At 44.1% G+C, this 19,863-nt stretch overlaps 1 protein-coding gene across 1 annotated transcript in view; it reads right to left on the reverse strand.

Moving 5' to 3' along the window:
* Nucleotides 1-19,863, reverse strand: part of MAPK8IP3 (mitogen-activated protein kinase 8 interacting protein 3) — a 78,938-nt gene that overhangs the window by 58,214 nt on the left and 861 nt on the right. The gene's annotated exons all lie outside the window — the stretch shown is intronic.

The following is a 19,863-nucleotide window of genomic DNA, read 5'->3' on the forward strand; positions in this document are numbered from 1 at the left end:
ATAAATTAAAAAAATTAAAAAATAAAAAAAGGTATTTGTAATGAAGAAATCATTGATTATGCAGAGTTCTATCATTCTATTTCCAGCCTCCTTTCTGTCACCAACTCCATGTTTTCCAACTACTGATCCTTTTTCCTTGTTCTCAACTTTTGCATTCCAGTCACTCATTATTATTAAAGCATCTTAATTGCATGTCTGATCGATTTCTGGCTGCAAAAGTTGATAGGAATCTTCTATTTCCTCCTTTTTTGGCTCTGTTTTTTGGTGTATCTATTCAAATGAATGATAGTCACTGGAATTCCTTGTATGTATTCTGTCACACAACACTGTATTTCAGGATGAATGTAAAAATTACTTTTTAACTATGAAAGCAACCTAAAAAAAAGAAAGCAACCTCATTTTTTCTCACCTTTTCATCTCCAGCATAGTAGATCATATGATTGTCTGATTCAAAATGTTCCATGCCAATGCATCTCCATTTCACCAATATCTACTTTTATCATTCATTGTTGTACATCTTCCCTCCTCCAGTCCATTTTGCAATGCACCTCTTGTTCCAGACTGTTGTCACTGTATTTATTATTATTTTTTTTTATCACCTGTTACAGGTTTCTGAGGAAATGGTCCTGGTTCCTGTTTCCTATGTGAAGGTGCTTAAGGTGGGCATGAGATTCAGAAAAGGAGCATTGTGAGAGTGTGAAGAGAGCTGAACCAGGACTCAGTGAGGAGGGGCTGACTTTAGAGGACGTAAACCCATCACTGCCTGCCTCTATGTAGCACCTCAGAGGTTCACGCATAGATGAGGACACGATGCCCACCACAGTTCTGTGGAGGTTCACAAGGACTTAGGCTCTGTGGTCCTCAGAGGATCTCTCCAGAACTTTTCCCACTGGCATATCTGCTTTGTGTCAGTGAGGAGTGCTGGGGAGACAGCAGAGTGATTTGCAAACTGATGATTATGTATGAGAGATCACACTCTTAAGATTTACTTCCTTTAAGTCTGTCCTGAGAGGAGTAAATGAAATTTCCACCAGTAACCAACAGCTTTGTCCTGCCACAGCAGCCTGCATGCCCACGGGGCAAGCAGAGGAGCCAAGGAGGCACTGGCAGGAGCCCTTTGCTAAGCTAGTAGATAGGTCTCCAGATGGAAAAACTGGGGAGGCAATAACCCAGGGGAGACAGGAGCTAGAAGCCCACAGCTGTCCTCAAAGCCAAAGACATAAAAATCCCACCGCCATTGAGACCATTCTGACACACAGTAGCCCCACAGGACAGGACAGAACTGTCGCAAAGGGTTTCCAGAGCTGGAGTCTTTGTGCAGTCAGTCCTAGGAAAAGGGCATGCTTGAAAAAGTGGAGGGTGAGAGAGAAAGAGTCTCAACAAGATGGACTGACACAGTGATGACAACAATGTGCACACGTGTATCAGAGAGGAGGAGGATGGCACAGGATAAGACAAGGTTCAGCTCTGCGCTTCATAGACTGCCACGAGTCAGGATCGGCTCAACAGCCCACAACAAATCTTTACGGGAGCAAATCACCTTAGCTTTCATCTGAGGGGGTTGTTTGTTGTTCTTGTGTGCCGTCAAGTTAGAAATGACCCATAGCTGACCCACCAGTGGGTTTTCAGAGGCAATTAATCACACGGGAAGAGATGGCTCATCCTTTTTCCATGGAGCAGTGGTGGATTTGAACCACATACAGTGGATTGCAGCGCAGTTTCTTACCACTAGGCCACTGGAGCTCCCTATGGGGTATTGGCAGGTTTGAATCACTGGACTTCTGTTAGTTACTGAGTGCTTAACCAGCTACCAGGGCACCGTCATGGAATAATTCTACCAACCCAGACTCACTGCTGCTAATTCCAGCTAACAGTGACTGTGACTCCATAGGACAAGGCAGAACTGTCCCAGAGGGTCTCTACAGTCCTGATATTTATGAGAGCAGATATATTTTTATTTTGTAAAGTGGCTACTGGGTTAGAACATGAACTCTTATTATTAGCAGCCTAGAATTTTAACCACCATGGCACTAGAGCTTATCAAACACACACACACACACACACACACACACACACGTGCACGCGCACAGAGAGAGAAGGTAAACAAAACCATCCACTGACACTGAGTGGATCCAATGCTGAGCACAGGAGCAAACAACCATGTATTTCTCCTGTGGAGCAGTTAGCGAATCCGTCTTTCAGTTAACAGCTAAGTGCTTCATTACCCTGCTGTCGGAGCTCCTTCAAAGACACAACCCAGCCAGCCTCCAGCACTGAATGGATTCTGACTTACAGAGACCCTACAGAGTCAAACTGCCCTGTAGGCTTTCCAAGGCTGTACACTTTTGGGCGAGCAGACGGCCTCATCTTTCTTTTAAGGAGTGTCTGGTAGGTTCAAACGGCTCACTTCTTGGTTAGCAGTCAAGTGTTTAACCACTGCATTACTAGGGCTCCTTCCAAGATGCAAAGTTGGCAATGTGGTGCTAAAAGAACAGCACCCAGGACGGGACCTGAGAAGCAGGGAGCATCTGAATATAAGTGAACGCCCCCTGCCAGCCTCATTCCAGAGACACTGAAAGTGCAAGAAATGCAGGCACGACCTTGCAGACTCCAAAGGAACAGGCCTGGCCTCCCTCTCCACTGGTTTGGCCTCGAGAAGCCTGGGTAAAGGGAGACTCTTGCTAGCCCCATTAGGCATTTGGGGAAAGCTAGCAATTCAGCAGTCAGAGCTGACTAGAAAGGACCCTCACAGGCTCTGAGCAAATGGACAAGCTACCACAGACCAACAGAGTTGTCCAGGGTGGAAACAAATCTTTCTCCTGCTCTTGAAGAAAGTATTTCAAAATTCCAAGTTGTTGTTATGTGCTCTTGAGCTGTCTGCAACTCACAGCGACCCTATATACAACAGCTCTGATGCCTGCCCTATCCTGAGCCAGCCTCACTGACTCCAACTCACCAACCCCATTGCCCCAGTTACTCTACCAATGCATTCTCATCTGGGGTCTTCCTCTCCTGCATTGTCCCTCCACCTTCCAAGTATGTTGTCCTTCTTCAAGGACTGGTCCCTCCTGGCCATGTGCCTAAAATATGTGAGATGGATCTTCAAAATCATAGGCTCCAAGGAGAAATTTTGCTTCATCCTCTCCAAGACAGATCTATTTATTTTCTTGGTAGTCTATGGTATATTCAAGACTCTTCTCCATCACAACTCTAAGGCATCGATTCTTCTTCTGTCATCCTTAGTGACTGTCCGGCTCTCTGATGCATAGCAAGTAATTGCGAAGACCATGGCCAGGATGAAGCACACCTTAGTCTCTAGATTGACATTGTTGCTTCTCATTACTCTGGAGAGGTCCCTAACAGCAGATTTTCTCAATGCAATTCATCTTTGATTTTCTGACTGCTGGTGCCAAGAGTGTTGATTGTGGAGCTGAGCAAGCTGTAATAGATAACAACCTCAATCTCTTCTTCATCTATTATGGTGCTGCCAACTGATCCAGTGGTGAGAATCTTTATTTTCTTGATGTTGAGCTTTCTATTGAAGACTACAGTCCTTGACCTTCAGCAAGTGCTTCAGGTCCTCCTCAGTTTCAGGAAGCAAGGCTGTGTCATCTGCATAACATAGGTTGTTGATGAGTCTTCCTCCAATTCTCATGCCACATTCCTCCTCATAAAGCCCAGTCTCCTAAATGATCTGTCCTGGATATAGATTTAAAAGGTATGGAAACAGAACACATCCCTGATGCACTTCTTTCTTGATTTTGAACCATGCAATGTTTCCTTGCTCTATTCTGAAGACGGATTCCTGGTTTCACATGAGCACAATCAAGTGTTCTGGGATTCCCATTATCCTCAAGGTTAGCCACAATTTGTGGTGATCCACACAGTTCAGGTAAGGCCATTTTAGTTAACAATAACAAAAGATGCAAGCTAGCAAGCGAGGTGAGTGTGCAGTCTCCACCCAGTATTATACAAGTTGACCTTGAAGATAATGCAGGTTCAGTTCCAGACCAGCACAATACAGCCTTGTTAGGTGTCTCCCAGTTAGCTCTGACACTGCAACCCCATGTACAAAATAACAAAGTCCTGTCTAACCCTTCTGGGTTTAGCTCATCGTTACAGTCAGCATGTCAACCCACCTCATTGAGTATCTTCCTCTCTTTCACTGATCCTCTATTTTTCCAAGCATTTTCCCTTGCTGATGCTGTGCTACAGAGTCAGAACCAACCCTTAGCTGACCCTCCAGCGTGTTTTCTGAGGCAGTTGGTTGCACAGGAGAAGACTGTCCATCTTCCTCCTGTGGAGCAGCTGGTGGCCTCGAACTGTGTGCCATCAGGATTGCAGCACAGCTTCTTGCCACGAGGCCACCAGAGCTGCCCTTTTCTCTTTTCCTCTGTTTTTTTTTATTTTTTAATTTTATTTTCTTATTTTGAGTGTTTGTACCGTCAAATTAGATCTGACTGGTACAGGAGGAGACTATCCCTCCTTCTCCAACAGAGCATCTGGTGGATTCAAACCACACACCTCTGGGATTGCAGTGCAGCTTCTTGCCACTAGGCTACCAGAGCTCCTCTCATTCCTCTATCTTGCATTCTCCATGGACTGATCCCTCCTGGTAATATGCTCAAAGTATGTGTGACAAAGTCTTGCCATCTTTGCTTCCAGGGAACACTCTGGCTGCACTTCTACCAAGGTTAAACTTCCTTCGAAGATATTTGTTCATACTTTTGACTGTCTCATGATATGTCTGTATATTCAATATTCTTCACCAAGATCACAATTCCAAGACTATCAATTTCTGATTGGTCATTCTTTTCATTGTCCAATAAATATGGCTACAATTTAAAACAAAACCACACATTTTTGTTTGCTTGCTTCCTGGTGCATTAAAAATATGTTTACACTGTACTGGCATCTATAGTGTGCAAGGTTATCTTTGGTGCCATTGAGTCAACCCTGATTCACAGCATCCCCATGTCCAACAACAAACCCCCTGCCTAATCCTGCACCATCCTCACCACCTCTGCTTGTGCTTGATCCCATGGTTACAGCCACTGTGTCAATCCATCTCAGTGAGCCAAGTATGAAATATGGGGAGAATGACCAAGATATAGTCAGGATGTATTACTAGAAAAAAGGCACTGATGGGCTTGGCTGGTTATCTCAAACCTCTAATTTATGACAGATGAATAAATAAATAAATTAAAAAGTAGTACCCTTGAACTGCAATAAAGTAAGACTTGATCAGGGGAGGTCTGCCCATACTTGAAATGATCACCATCTCCTTAGAATGGCACATGGCTGATGGCACTTCTCACAATAGCCAAAGTGTGGAGCCAACAGAATGTTAACAGAGGAGAGTTCAATGCAATGTGGTCCATCCATTCACACAATGGAATACTGCTCAGCCATAAAGAGGAGCAAAGTTCTGACATGCCAGCACACTGACAAACCCAAAACATCACAAGGAGTGAAATGTGTCCATTCAAAAGGACAAATATCATGTGGTCACACTTATTTGAAATAAGCAAATACACAGAAAGCCTAAGGGAGCTCTGGTGGCCTAGTGGCAAGAAGCTGCACTACAATCCCAGAGGTATGTGGTTCAAATCCACCAGTGCTTTGCTGGAGGAGGGGAAATCTCCTCCTGGACCAGTCAGATGTGATTTGACAGTACATACACACAAAAAAAAAATAGATAGTTTTTTTAAAAAAAATTTAAAAATACACAGAAAGCCTAGCTTATTGGTGGCTACTAGGGAAGGGAGGATTGGTGGTTGTTTATCGAGTGTTCAGTCAATTCGTGTTCAAGAGGGTGGAGTGATTCAGAAAAGGTGGTTGAGAACAATTGCACCACATAAAGAATGCAATCCAATTTGCTGAGCTGCACATGCAGAAACTTGAACAGTCAAATGTTGTGTTGTGTCCGCTTTCATCACAATAAAAAATAAGAATGGCACAAAACAGCCCTCAGACCCTTAAGACAGGGCAAATCAATGAATCTTCTAAGCTGCCCAGAGAGTAAGGATGAACAAATTTACAACCAAGGGCAACACATTTGGTGTTCTCATTCTAAATATGTAGGTACAAAATGTCCAGTTCTCACTCCTAAATAGTACACAATTCCCTTTTTAAAGCACTTTTAAGAACCTACCTCTCTCCAACCTCACTGACGAAGTGTTCTTTCAAAATGTACTGTACTTCAGTGTTGAGAATCTGTCTTCTGGTGAATTTCCAAGCTACACAGTGAAACCACTCTCTAAGTTTATTGTGGTTAGGCACCATCGAGTAGGTTCTAACTCCTAGTACCCAGGTACAGAAGAACAAAACCCTGCCCACCTGCACCTTCCTCACAGTCACTGCTGCCCTTGAACCCACTGTTGTAGGCGCTGTGTCACTTCATCTCATTGAGGGTCGAATGAACCCTGTAAAGTGGACCTGGAGTCTGCTTTGTCCTAGGTGCTTCATGAATGAGATTGATCCTCCCTTTTTGCATGCCAGAAAAAAACCTTTCTAGGTTGAATCTAGAACCCAACCAACCACGTATCTGGGTCCCCGAGTCCCAGCATGCAAAGAGCTGACCAGCTCAGCACATTGGCGTAATGGCAGCATTCATGTTTTGGTACTTTCCAGCATCCAGGGGTATTTTTGATGGCCACAGATATTCCCATATAAATCCAATTCTTCCATCTCCCCTGTCCTTTAAGGGTTCTGGATAGATGCTCAGGCTGATGTATTGCAAGAAACAAAAACTGATGGCATCTGTGATGTTGGTTTTTGGCACCATTTGACCAATTCACCTCCTCCCTTATGAAAGAGAACAAATCAAAACCCCACTGCTGTCAAGTCCATTCCAGTCCATGGGGATCTTTCACTGGGCTCTTGAGGTTATAAATTTATCAGGAAGAGAAGGTCCATCTTTATCCAGAGAAACAGTTGATGGATTTGAACCAAATTTTTAAAAGACGTTTTGGTCCTCAACACTAAGCACCCTGCCCCTTCCCATCAGCCTCATCTACTTAACAGGGTTTCAGGGTCCTGAATTAGGTGGTGAAACCTTAGAGTTTTACACTCCCCATCTTCTGCAAGCATGTAGGCCTAGATCCAAACACAGGTGCGAGCAGGTGTGGTGGCTAGGACATTGGGTGGTACCTCTGGAGCTGTGAACGCTCCCCAAAGCTCCAGGAGACAGTGCACATGGGGTTGGGTAGAGATGTTCTGTGTAGGCAGACCTTGGAGAGTCCTCAACTGCAGGTTCCTCACTGCAGTGGATATTGCAATAAATCCAATCACATGGATTTCTTTGGCTGCCAGTGTGTATAAAGGTCAAGTTCACACTTTAATCTACTAAGGGAGCCCTGGTGTCACACACATTGGGCTCTTGTTTTTCTTTTAAAAGCCAAAATTTCCCCAGCAACAATAGCAAAGTGTAATAGGGTGGCATAAAACAAATGCTGGTGAGGTTGTGAAAAGATGAGAACTTTTTTTTAATTTTTCTTTTTATGAGAACTCTTATTCACTGCTGGTGGGAATATAAAATGGTACAGTAACTATGGAAGGCAGTCTAGTGCTTTCTCAGAAATTTGAAAATAGAAATACCATTTGACCCAGCAATTCCACTGCTAGGAATCCACCCAAACATATGTATGTATGCACACCCATATTTATTGCTGCACTATTCACAATAGCAAAGAAATGGAAACAACTCAAGTACCCATCAACAAATGAAAAACTGTGGTATATTCACACAATGGAATACTACGCAGCACTGAAAAATAAGAAACTCATAATATTACACAACATGAGGGACCCTAGAGGACATTATGTTGAGTGAAATAGCTCAGCCACAAAAGGACAAATATTGCATAACACCACTGATATAAAACAGGACTGACATAGAGGTTAGGGGGAAACTGAGAGAAAAGGGGATAAATAATGAACACTGCATTGCAATAGATTAAGCAAAGAACTGTTTAAATACATAATTAAGCATTATCTATATGCCAACAGTCGGAATAATAGGTGCATAGCAAAGTGGACTGGGTGGGGGGAGGGAGGAAAAAGTACAACAATAAATGAATATTGTTTAAAAGAAAAGTGAGCTGGGGGCCTAGGGAGGAAAATGTGTAAGAATGAATGAATGAAAATCCAACTTTTTGTAAACTTTTGTTAAAAATCATAGTTTGTTGGGTTTTTTGTTTTTATGGTATTATTTTTACATGTACTGTCAAATCAGATCTGACTGGTACAGGAGGAGATTGCCCCCTCCTTCTCCAGCAGAGCATCTGGTGGGTTTGAACCGCGTACCTCTGGGATTGCAGTGCAGCATCTTGAAAATCATAGTTTTTTAAAAAAGTAAAAACAGAAAAACAATAAAAGCCAAAGTTTATTTTTACATAAAAACACTCAAGGGTAAAAAAAGTCCACAGGATAGAGAACAGCTAGGTTTAATAAAGCCTATTGTGAGGCAGTGGCTCTCTGTGCTTCCATTTCTACTTCATTCTGGCCAGTATGGTGTTTGGAGTTACTTCCAGGTGGAAACTAGATAATTCTAACTTCCAGCATTCATAAAAGCCAATCATGGCAGTAACGACAAAAGTTACACTTCCAACAGCAACCACTGAAACTGCAATGCATGAAGATGTACAATTCTGATGCCAGGGACCTAAAGTAATGCCAGAAATCCAAATTACAAATCTAACTGGTAGAAAGCAGGTGTATTTGCAGATTTTATGTGAAGATGGGTCCTCTACTATTTTGGACCACTTGGTGCAAAAGTTATCATGCTGAGCTGAGATCATAGCAAGTCTTACCTGATATTTATGGTATCATTTTAACAACAGCAATAGCAAACCTTATTGAGAGGAAATAATGTTGGGCTCTTAACTGAAAGGTTGGTATTTGAGTTCTACCAGCTGCTCCACTGGAGCTACACCGCTCAGAAGGCAGTTCTGTTCAGTCCTACAAGGACATTTTGGGTCAGAGTTGACTCAGGGCAGTGGTAGCGAGGAGGGAGTATAAGTAAGTAATAAAGAAAAGAAAACCCCAAACTCATTGCTATCAAGTCAGTTCATTGTGACCCTCCACTGGGTTTCAGAGACTGTAAATCTTTACAGGAGAGGCCCACCTTTCTCTGCCTGAGTGGCTGGTGGATTCAAACTGTCTACAACCATAGTATGTGTGCAATGGTATCATGATAATGTTGCATGAAGGACCAAAATGTGACCCAGAGGCATGAAGAAGGAGCACATACTGTTGGAAAAATAGTGCCCAAAGACTTGCTCCACAACTCTTTAATCTGCAAAAAAATGCTAGTATCTGCAAAGCACAATAACGAAGTGTGTCCATGGGCAAGTGTCAGGTACATCTGAGACGTGGCCACAGCTCAGTCTGAGAATCAATGACAAACCTAGAGTCTGTGCATGAAAATCCAGGGCATGACTGGATTCAGAGCCCCCCAACACTCAACCCAATAATGTATTGGTTTCTTTCCAATAGTCAAGAATTGAGGAAACAGAAAAATAAAACAGATAAAAATAAATCTGTTTCTAATCTGTTGTTGTGTACTGTAGAGTTGGAATCAACCCATAGCTGATCCCCTGGTGGGTTTTCAGAGGCAGTTAATTGCATGGGAGAAGACTGTCCATCCTTCTGCTAATGGCCTCAATTCACATACCTTCAGGATTGCAGTGCAGCTTCTTGCCACTAGGCCACCAGAGCTCCTATTTCTAAATGGTAGGCTCTGGCAGCAGTTGGTATCCACAAGCTGTTCCATGAAAGACAGATGAGTGATCTCCTCCTGTGCAATTTACTGCCTCTGTATATCTACTGAAGGGTCAGCTACGGGTGGGCTCTGACTCAACGGTACAAAAAAGAAACAAATAAAAATATGTATTTCTTTATATACAGCTCAACTGCTAAATAAAACACACAAAGAATCAGTGTCACCAACACACACACACACACTGCAAAGCCACTCCCATTAAGAACCAATGGATGGGTTAGTAGCCTAGTGCTTAAAGGCTATACCTGGAGAGCTCATTTTCCCCACAAGTCTCACTGCTGTCCATACCCTGCATGATGGAGAATGGCCCCAGAGCATTTCCAAGGCTGTAATCTTCACAGGAGAATGCTATCACTTCTTTCTGCTATAAAATGACTGGTAGGTTTGGATCACCGACCTTTTGGTTAGCAGCAGAAGACCTTGACCACTGGGCTACCAGGACTCTTTATATCATCCTCGAGTATACTATTTAATGCATGGAAGAAAGGATGTGGGCAAGGGTGAAGAACTGGCAAGTACAGTACACACCAAATTGCATAGAACAAGTTGCCCACCTACCATCCTGGCATCTAGCTGATTAATTAAGACTCACAGGGTCCCTATAGGAGGACACAGCAAACTTGCCCATAGCATTTCCATGGGCTGCAAATCTTTACAGAAGTGAACTGTCTCATCACCTATCTCTTCAGGAAAGGCTGGTGGGTTTGAACAGCTGACCTTTTAATTAACAGTCCATGGCCATGGTATGGCTGATATCAAGGGATCAAAGAAAAATGAGGAGAGAACTAGAGTCCTCCTTTCAATGCCCCATCCTGTGAAAAACTTGCCTGGGAAAAGTTGTTCTCAAGTAAAATTGTGTTTTCTAAAGAATCCTTGATCAATGGCCTGACTTTCTCTACTTTCTATCAGCTTCTGCTTTCTAGCTGCTTCTGCTTTGGAAAAAGGAAAAAAGATACATAGTGGTGATTGCTACTCAGCAAAGGAAATGGGTCCTTACCCTCAAGAAATCACAAATTCTAAACACTTGAATGGATTTTGAGTTGATCTGGATGTCTGGACAGGAAAGGAGCAAGAATAAGAAGGTTGCTAGAGAAAAGGGTAGTGGAAGCAGAGAGATCAAAGGAGTAACAATCAAATTTCACAGAAGGTAAAGGAAGCTGGGGGAGGAAGCTGCTTTGGGAAACTGTAACACAGGATAATTGTCCTGGATTGAATTGTCTCCCTTGCCCCATCAAAGCGTGCATGATTCCTGATAGTATATGGAACCATGGTCCATAGGGAGTTGATACTAAACCAAAGACCACAACTCTTGGGAGGTTCAAATCAACCAGTGGCGTGGCAGGAGAAAGATGGGCAGTCTCCTGCAGTGATATACATGGCTTCCAAAAACTCACAGGAGGTTCAGCTATGTCAGCTTTGCCTCAATGACAATGAGTAAGAGCGTGAAAGTGCTTAAAAGTAATGATATAACATAACATGGAAGCTATGTAATAAAGCTCATGATCCGCTAAATCAAATAGCTGTAAAAGGATTAAAGCGGGAATCTAACACTCCTTAATCCCATAACAACCAGGACCTGATGTAAAGGAGAATTCCCTAGGGTGTGGCCTGTACTATCTTTTAATTGCCATAGAAAGCCAGGGAAGCAAGCAGAAGGGAGGTGCCTCAGAACTACCAAGAAATAATTGACAGACCATTTTTGAAGAATGAGTATAAGGATCCAAAGGGGGTAAGGGAGGATGGAAGCTGAGGGATGAGGATGTGCAGGGGGAGGAGGGATTAGTCATGGAGTTGTACAATTTGATAGGTAGGGGGGTGAGTGAAATTGGAAGAATCTGTTCTTGAAAACAATGTATCCAAATTTTGTAAACTAGTATTAAAAAAGAAAAAGAAAGAAAGAATTACCAGGAGTGGAGTGCATCCTTTGGACCCTGGTCCCTGTTCTGGGAAGCTCCTAGACACAGGAGAAGGCACAGGGGGACCTCTAAGAATTCCAGACCTACAGATGCTGAAGACCTGGACCTTCCTCCAGAATTGAAATAGAAAGCCGTCTAGAGCTGGTACTCTGAATTTGGACATCTAGACTCCTAAACATAAAAGAATAACTTTCTATTTTAACATCTAGTTGGGGCATTTTTCATAGCAGAACTAGAGAGTAAAGACAATACTGTTGTGTGTCATAGATTGAATTGTATGTCCCCCACCCCAGTATCTGTTAACTTGGTTGGGCCCTGATTTCCAATACTATGTCATGATCTTTCATTTTATGATGTCATGTGTTGTAAGAAATAATCTACAAGATTAGGATGTATTTTGAATCAGCGTCTTTTGAGATTTAAAATGGGTTAAATCAAGTGAGATCAGAGGGGACCCCTTGCCACCAAGAAAGATGAGCTGGGAGCACAGTGAATCCCTGGAACTTGGGGTCCATGTAAGGAGAATTTCCTATGATTAGAGTATGAATGATAGAGCTGACAGAGGGACGCCTTCTCCTAGAGCCAGCACCCTCGATTTGGACTTCTATGCTCCTAAACTGGGAGAGAATAAACTTCTGCTTGTGGTATCTCTGACACAGCAGTTCTGGGTGACTAAGACACTCAGAATCTGGGCTGCAGAAATGTAACTGTCCTGATGTCCATCTCAGCAGACCACCAGATGGAGGGCAGGGACACTACCACATTTAACTGGACATTCCTCCACTCTCCCCTATCACAGGGACTGGTGGTGATGACCCTCCTGATAGGGGCTCAGTGCCTTCTCAAGTATTTCATCTCCTTGGATCAGACTTTACAGCCCTGGATGGTGAGGGTACTTTCTTAATACAGACAGAGGGACACTGGAGAAAGAATACAATCCTGACACACTCTTTCTTAATTTTAAACCATGAAGTGTTCCCTTGCTCTATTTGCACAATAATTTCTTGGACTAGGAATAGGTTTTGCATGAGCACAATCAAGTGGTATGGAATTTCCATACTTCTCATTATTAGCCATTATTTGTTATGATTCACACAGTCAAATGTCTTTGCATAGTCAATAAAGCACAAATAGATATTTCTTCTGATAGTCTTTGCTTTCAGGTAAGATCCATCTGACAAAAGCAATTATATCCCTAGTGTCACAGCCTCTTCTAAAACCTGCTTGAATGTTCTCTATCTATGTACTGTTCTAGTGTTTTTGTTTGTTGGGGGATTTTTTTTATGATCTTCAGCAGTATTTTGCTTGCATATGATATTAATGATGTTGTTGTTGTGTACCTTTGAGTCGGAACCGACCCATAGCTGACCCTCTGGCGGGTTTTCAGAGGCAGTTAATAGCATAGGAGGAGGGAGCTCTGGTGGCATAGTGGCAAAGAAGCCCCACTGCAATCCCAAAGACACGAGCTTCAAATCCACCAGATGTTCTGCTGGAGAAGGAAGGGCAATCTCCTCCTGTGCCAGTCAGATCTGATTTGATGGTACCCGAAAAGAAAGAAAAAAAAATAGCACAGGAAGAGACTGCCCATCCTTCTCCCATGGAGCAGCTGGTGGCCTCAAACCATGTGCCTTCAGGATTGCTGCACAGTGTCTTGCCACTAGGCCACCAGAGCTACTGTTTGATAACTTCCACATTCTGTTGGATCATCTTTCTTAGGAATGTGAACAAACAAAGATCTCTTCCAGTCAGTAGGCCAGGTAGCTGTCCTCAAAATTTCAGAACTGGAGGAAGATCCTTCAGTATGTGGATGACACAATCTTGCTTGCGCCAAGTGTCAGAGATTGTGAGGATGGTGCAGGATAAAACAGGGTTCAGCTGTGTTGTTCACTGGGTTGCTATGAATTGTACCGGATTCGCTGGCACCTAACAACAACAACAACAACAACAACAACGAGGGATATTTACTAGTGTCAGCTGTAAATGGCTTCCACCTGCTACAAAAGACCTCTCTAAAATGCTTAAGAGTGAAGATGGCAATTAAAGACTAAGGTGGGCTTAATTAATCCAAGCCATGGTATTTTCTATTGCCTTGTAATTGTTGTTAGGAACCACTGAATAAGAACTGCCATTGAAAAATATGGACTGTCGAAAGAACAAATAAATCTCTCTTAGAAGTTTAGCTATAATGCTTCTTTAAAGCCAGAATGGTGAGACTTCATCTCCCATAATTTGGACAGGTTATCAGGAGGGGCAGATTCTTAGAAAAGGACATCATGTTGGTAAAGTAGAGGTTCAGTGAAAGGAAGACTTCCCCCCCCACCCCCAGAAAACAGTGGCTGCAACAAAAGGATCAAGGTGGGCAGTAGAGATTGTGAGGACAGGCTGGACAGTGTTTCCTTCTTTGTATGTGAGGTGCTGGAAATTGGGGTTGACTCAATGACACCCAACTACAAAGACCTCCTTAATAACATAATCGTCTGGGTGATCATGCACATGTTAGCTCACAGCAGGCTATTAACAGGCTGAGCAGTGGGACCACTTGATTGACTGAAGTGACAAATGCATCAAGAATTCCTATTGGTAGGGCTACCAGCTCTATCGGCAGCTGGGTGGGCTGAGCTCCTTCACAGGTGGACACAGCTAAGCAGCAAGCAATGTGCGACTGGCACCCAAGCCACTAGGGTGAATCTCAGAATCGTCACACCCAGGTGGTAATCACAGAGTGATAACAACCAGTGAGTATGCACATATGATGCGATCTATTCATACCATGGAGTATGGGATTCATACCATGGAGTCAGGAAGGGAGAGAAACGGAGTCTGACACATCTTTGACATGGATCAGCCTCAAAAACGTGACATTGAGTAAAACCAAACCCATAGACCCTGAGTTGATTCTGACTCCTGGTGACCCTCCCAACAGGTTTCTTTTTTTGGCAGGTAAATAGTAATGCCAGATTTATTAGAAAGTTACATTCCCAAAGGTACGGATCTCTCTCCCAGAAAGGAGATTTGGAGGGAAGGCTCCTCAACAGTTTTCCGAGGCTATAAACCTTGATGAAGGAAAACTGGCCATATTTCTCCCTAAGAGTGGCTGGTGGATCCAAACCAGCTGCCTGTCAGTTAACAGTGTTTAAACCACTGTGCCATCAGGACGCCTTTGAGTAACTAATTATCGCACTGCCCTCACACTGAATCGGATTCATGGCAACCATTTGTGGGATTTCCAAGGCTGTAAATCTTTACAGGAGGAGAATGCCAATGTTTCTCCATCTAGGTGTCCAGTGGGTTTGAACTGCTAACTTTTCAGTTAGCAGCCTGACATATTGTATACTGCACCACCAGAAGTTCTTTGAGTAAAATAAGTCACAGACAAAAGACCAGATATTGCATAACCCTATTTAGTGCACTATCTGGAACAGGTAAATGCATTTGAGATACAAAGGAGATTAGTGGTTGCCAGAGGCTTGGGAAGGCAGAGGTTGGAGCTACTAAACATAATCATTAAAAAACCCAAATCCATTATGCTTTATGAAGCCAGACAAAAAAGAAAGGAGGGTACAATATTTTTTAATTGCATTAACATAAAATTCTAGAAGATTCAAATTGGCAAAAACTGATCAGTGGTAACCTGGGAGGAAAGCAGGGTACAGTGGATGATGAAGTGGGAGCATGAAGAAGCTTTTGGGGTGATGGATGTGTCCCGCTTCGGGTGACGGCTTTTATCTGACATACATTGTCAAAGTTTATCAAATGGCACCCTTTAAATACATGTATCAGTAACAGCTTGATACAGCTATAACCAAATATATAAAATCAACAAAATCCAGAGTAAATATGTAATCCTATGTCTTCAACGTCAGACTGTTTTGTGCACCACGCTTTCCACATCACACCAATTCTCAGCCTCCTGGGAGTTTCATCACCCCTGCTCTGGTTCCCAAACAACTGGTACTCACTTTTTCATCTCACACTTTCTTTCTGCCCTTCCATCCCTGGAGCTGAACTCACCCCTGTGGCTCAACTCCCAAGCAAACAGAAGTCAGGCTTATGAAATGATCAATAACACTTACAGCAATCCACCATGCGAGATCAAAGGGGAAACAATGGTTCAAGGAGAAAACTCAAGAGGCAAGAAAGGAAAGGAAAGGAGGGATGAAAATGAGAAACACACAGGAGAACTGAGAAGAGTACTCCACATTATGAGGTTCTGCATCATGAATGAAAATGTGCATGAACTGTTAAACCAATCCGCTCTGTAAATGTTCACTCAAATTATGGTGTGTTGTTTTGTGTTATTTTTTTAAAAGTAAGATTGTAATAATTCTTTTTCTTTACATTTGTCCAGTCACCTTATCCAGACCTTTGCTGCTTTAAGATCGCCTCTCTCTCTAAAACACGTTCAGTAAAAACAATAACAGCTACTGAGCATCTCTTGCTTAAAGGTAAGCAAACTAGAAACATGAGCCTGCAGCTCTGTTGAACACCACAGAGCTAGTCTGTCTGATGCTGCATTGCCTAGAATGGCAGCCCTGGTCACATGAGGCCATTAAGATTTAAGCAAATGAAGATGAACAGAAGAACTAGATGGTGCCCACCTATCACTGTTGACTGAGATAAGGTGGGAGATGAATGTAGAACAAACCTCAACATCACAGCAATGGCCAGGCTTACTGGTCTGCTGGAGACTGATAGGATCCCCAAGCCCATGGCTGCTCTTTGAACCTGGAGCTGAAATCATCCTTATGATGCAGCTTGCAGCCCAAAAACAGATCTATAAGGTAAACTATAATACCAGGGAGATTCGCAGCACTTAGAGACTCAACCACACAGGATCTTAAGGGCAGCATTTGTCAAAAGATAAAACCCAGAAGATTGGAGAGGAGAGGAGGAAGGAATGAAGTGAAACAAGAAGCCGGGGCTCCACTGACTGTCCAGTCATCAGGGATGACAGTGAGTGTTTTGTCCCCCGGCACCCAACTTGCTATCAAGAGGCTGAGCAGCTCGAGGGGACTGGGCTGATGCCCAATCTGCCACTCAAAGACTGGGGGCCTGGGCCCTCTCCTTGTCCCCTGTCAGTTCCATACATATCAACCCAGCCAACCAGCCACAGGGAGTTCTGACAGATTTGGTCCTCTGGTGCTAAGGGGAGAGGAGGAGGGGAGAGGACGTTTGTTCTGCTCAGAGCTTTGGCTGGGATGCTGCAGGCGGCTCACATTACCCTCTGATGAAGCCTTTTGAAGCAGGGGCAGTTTGTACTGCAGACACGCCTGCATCCCAGCTTCAATATCTTCAGATGTCCACCTACCCACCCACTGCCCCTGAGTTGATTTCCACTCAGAACTACTCTGAGGGGTAAAGCAGAACTGCCCCAGAGGGTTTCCAGGGTTGTACATCTTTATGGAAGCAGACTGCCCCGTTTTTCTCCTGCTGATTGAGTTTAAAACACTGAGCTTTTGTTTAGCAGGTAAGCACTTAACCCACAGGGTCATCAGGGCTCCCTTTCTTCATGTAGGGGAGCAGAGTCAAAAGCCAAGGCCACTGCTGCTGAGTTGATACCAGCTCAGTGACTGCAGGACACAGTGCCACTGCCCAAGGGGGTTTCCTAAGGCTGTGAATCTATAAGGACACCGATTCCCTCAGCTCTCTCCCATGAGGCACTGGTGGGTTCAAATGACTGTCCTCCTAGTAAATAGCTCAAGTGTTTAACCACTGTGCCACTAGAGTTCTTAACCAAAACCAAATCTATCAACTAGAGGGTCTATTACAACATGTGACCATCCTGTGGGACAAAGTAGAGCTGGCCCATAAGATTTCTGAATCTGTAAATCTTTACCTAATCTTACCTCCAATGGAAGGGATGGTAGGTTTGAAGGGATGACCTTTCCATCAGAAACTGAGTGTTTTAATCACAGTTCCACCAGGGCATGTGCACTCACCCTTGTGTAAGCCGACCACAGCAGCCTCCTTCCGCCACACTAAGAACATGGCTCCACCTGCACTAATCAATGGACAGGATGTGGAAGTCTTTCCCCCTTCCTTAGTTGCACTGTCATTTGAGGTCTTTCTAAGGATGTTCTGTCAGCATCCTTCATCCCTTGGGGCCAGGATGCAGGCTACCAGTGAGCTTGCTTCAAGGTTCCTACTGTGAACAGCTGGGTGCTGGTGGGTCAGCCTGGGAGGTTGTGTCTTCTGAGAACAAGGGGCCCAGAGAAGGGGGTGGGAGCCTGGGGTGTGGAAGACTCTCTCTATGCACAGCTGGGAGTGTTGAGTCCCAGCCTTAACTATCCATTTATTTTTCTCCTTCTGGTTCTTTCCCACTCACTACTATCTCTACATGGGTCCAAGGTGGTCCAAACACTAGGATTAGGAGCCAGCAGTACAGTCTAGGGGTGGAGGGCAGAGTCCTAGCTTCAGGCCCCAGGTGACACTTTAAACCCTAACCCAGGGCTTATATAGCATCATGGTCCAGCTACTCCTGGGCCGTGACCTTGGTGGGTTCCTCTACTCCAGAGCTCAGTGTCTTCCTCAAAAAATGCATGCAGTTTCTCTGAGCTAGAATTCTGTATACACTCCCAAAAGTTGAGAGCATTATATCCACTTTGGGGATCTACATTTACTGTTCACTTTGATTCAGACTAGCAGTGACGCTCTGTTGGATTTCTGAGGTGGTGACTCTTTCTGAGGAGCCTGACCATCTTGTTCCTGGGGAGTGGCTGCTGGCTTCAAATTGCTGGCCTTTCAGTTAGAAGCACAGCATTTAACCAGGGATCCTTTTGCAATGGATCAGGGGATCCAATGAGTAGGAAATAGTCTCCTGACAGTTGTAGGAACCCTCAAAGTCAAACAAACTACCCTTGGCAGGAATGTAGGATGGGACACACTGTTCATTTTTATAAAAAGAATTTAAGCCAAATGAGAGCATATACCAAAACATCAGAACAATATTCTCTCTCAGTATTCGAGTGAATCAAATAACTTGAAAAGAGGCTGAATGTGTTAAAATAATCCCCTTTCTGTTTGTAAATCAGATCACTGTCTACCTCATATAACAGCAGCATTTTAGGACCCACAGAGCCCAGGAGCTGCTCATGCATGGAGCTGATGGAAAACAAAAAAGCAGAGCTGATGACACAGTCCGTGTCACTGGAAGAATCCATGGCAAGGGAAAGCTGAGAACCTACATCACTCAAATCTCCTTCCCTCAGTTTCTGTTTTCTGCAAAGGACAAGGCTCGAGGGCCCAGTTGTAGTTGTTGCTGGATGTGCTGATGGTAAATGAAGTTAGAGCATATTACCAACAAAGAGCCTCCATCTAACTGGCTTGCAAGCAAGTCATTCCCAGATGATGGAGAGAAATAGCCTAAAATGCGACCAAATTCCTTCAAAGCCAGAGAAGACTTTCCACGTAAGCCACATCATCTAACTGACAAAGGGAATCAGAGGGCAAAGAAGTCACCTCCAGGAACCTATGTTGTTCAGGGTTGTCCAACTGCAGTGTTCGTTTCTACCAATCCTTTAGTTCCTGCATGCCCCAACAAAGTAAGAGATTGTGGACAAGGTCTAACACTCACAGCTCACTCACTTCTCATTGCAGCCCCCTAGAAAGTCACCGTGAGCCGACTCTGGAATGTAGGTCTAAGAAATCTGCTTGGTAAAAGACACACACACATACACACACACAGCATTGCACTGGGGACTGTAAGGAGAAGTGGACAGAAGAGGAGAAGACTACTGTGCTCCAGGATCAGGGCTAGCCAAAGCTGCACCAATCAAGATGTGGTCAGGACTCCAGGCTGGAGACTACAGATAGGGAGAATACCAGACCAGAAGAGGGAGTTCTAGTCCCACGGGGCACCGAGAGACTATTGACCGGTCAGGGGGCACGGGGGTCTTGGAGTCTGGGCAAGGACGGGTGGGGCTGGGAAGCGACTCTGATGGGGCAGAGAGGAGCTGGAGGGTGGAGTGACTGGGGATGGAGATGGAATCTCTGGACCAGAGTAGGGACCAGAATAAGATGAAGAAGTAGAGAACAATTCTGGATTGCATGGGAGCCTGAGGACTGAGCTGGATTGAGAGGGCAGAAGGGATGAAGCAACCAGGGGTAGGCAAGCAGGGTTTGGGTGGAGGGCTGGGGAAGCTGAGGGCCCTCACAGGGTACTTT

The sequence above is a fragment of the Elephantulus edwardii genome, unplaced genomic scaffold, assembly GCF_000299155.1.
Source record: "Elephantulus edwardii isolate Elephantulus edwardi_28Jun2011 unplaced genomic scaffold, EleEdw1.0 scaffold00350, whole genome shotgun sequence".
In the NCBI taxonomy this organism is placed as follows: domain Eukaryota; kingdom Metazoa; phylum Chordata; class Mammalia; order Macroscelidea; family Macroscelididae; genus Elephantulus; species Elephantulus edwardii.